This window comes from Mustela erminea, chromosome 11 (genome assembly GCF_009829155.1).
Source record: "Mustela erminea isolate mMusErm1 chromosome 11, mMusErm1.Pri, whole genome shotgun sequence".
In the NCBI taxonomy this organism is placed as follows: Eukaryota; Metazoa; Chordata; class Mammalia; order Carnivora; family Mustelidae; genus Mustela; species Mustela erminea.
In genome coordinates this window covers 80,046,713-80,048,474 of record NC_045624.1, presented here as the reverse complement: position 1 = coordinate 80,048,474, position 1,762 = coordinate 80,046,713, and the positions used below count along the sequence as shown (strand labels likewise).

General features: G+C 36.8%; 1 pseudogene; it reads right to left on the bottom strand.

Moving 5' to 3' along the window:
* Window positions 1–299: 299 nt before the first annotated feature.
* LOC116568498 lies at window positions 300–544 on the bottom strand (annotated as a pseudogene).
* Between the last annotated feature and the right edge of the window lie 1,218 nt (window positions 545–1,762).

Sequence of the window (1,762 nt, the reverse complement as noted above, 5' to 3'; positions counted from 1 at the left end):
ACAAAACTTCCTTGTGAGGAGTTGTGAGCTGACCCTAGCAAACTTCATGTCTTCCTCCCCATCGTTGGGGGAGACATAGACAGTGTGTGGACACAGAGATGGAGACAAACCAAGGCTACATTTCTTCGATTTCTGTGGTGCTAGTTGTTGTTGTTGTTTTTTGTTTTTGTGTTTTTTTTGTTTTGTTTTTTAAGTTTCAAGTGTACTTTACTTCTTCATTTGTGCTACCATGAGTAGTAAGAGTAGCTTAGATGACAAGCTGGTTTTGATACAATTCTGTGTTATGGCACATACAATGGTTACTGATGTTTTCACTACTTTGTGGTGACTCCACCAACAGGGGACAGGTTCCATTCTATTCCAATCTGTGTGATATTAAATATCCACACAACAACACAATTAGTTGTTCTGCTGGCTGGTGCGGCATTAGCATATTTGCTGAGAAAATCCAGTGAGTACTTTCTGTGGCTCTGTCTTGCCATAATTTGCTCAATGTTTCTATTCTTGAGATCCTTAGTGTATTTCTGGCCAAGGGAAACATCATGAAGGTGTGATAGGATTGCATTTGATTGCAGCTGCTAGTGTATTGCATTGCAAGAAGCCCTGGTAGGAACTCAAATACTCTTCTCAGAAACTTCTAGATTCAGCTTGTATAATCAGTTTATTGTAAAGGATACATTTCAGGAAAAGCCAAATGGAAGAGATGCACAGAATAAAGAATGGGGGTATGGGGAGCTTCCACACCCTCTCTGGGGGGCACCTCATCCTCCTAGCACATCAACGTGTTCACTAACTTGGAAGCTCCACTGCTGGGTTTCTTGCTACTTACTAGGTTTTGTCAATTATATGCCATGATGTGATATTTGAAAAGTAGGAATAATAAAGAGATATTTTATATGTTGGACCTGTTTGGTTTCTGTTGGTAATCAGTCATACTGACGTGGATTTCTTTTCTGCACCAGTTTTAAAACGTGTCTGCAGAGTTTTAGTGTCTATTTTCTAGCTTCGTGGGTTTCAAGAAACATTTTAGAGCCAGCTCTAGAGGCCCAATATGGAGTTCACTTCTCCAACTCTTCCAGCAATGTTAAAATTACCTAATTCTCTGTTAAGTTACTTTCTGCTCAAAACACTGAAACTAGTTTTGGTTTTCTATACTCACGTGGTCTGATATATGTCTCATATCCTTCTCTTCTTAAAACTTCAATAACTAACCACTCTTTATGGGAAATTATCCAAATAATTAGCATCACACTGAAGGGGATGTATTATGATGAATTCCTCACAATTTAGATGTATCTTTTATTTTTCTATATCTGCTCTCTTCTTTTCTAAATTCACTTATTCACAATCCAGGGTAGTTAGCACACATAAGTTTCTTTTTATTTCTCTCCCCTTCAATTTGTTTATTGCCCTCTACCTTTCTTCAAATTCTCATTCCAATCCTACACTTACATGATAAACCTCCTCTGATCATTTAACCAGAATTAATCTTTTTCTTTCATAGCTAAACTAATCTAGCACTGTATTTCTTTTAGAGCATGGGAACCTTTCCAAGACTTGAACACTGATTATTCTATTCTACCTTGCATCATCTGTTTACCCAAAATTTATCAAAGACTTAACTAATGAGCAAAATCATTGAGGTAGGCACTGGAAATATGAAAATACAGTCTTTGTCTTAATGAACTTTACATCTATGTTAGATGATCATTAAACAAATAGACCCAAAATAAATATATAAGTGTCAACTCTGGTAAGTTCT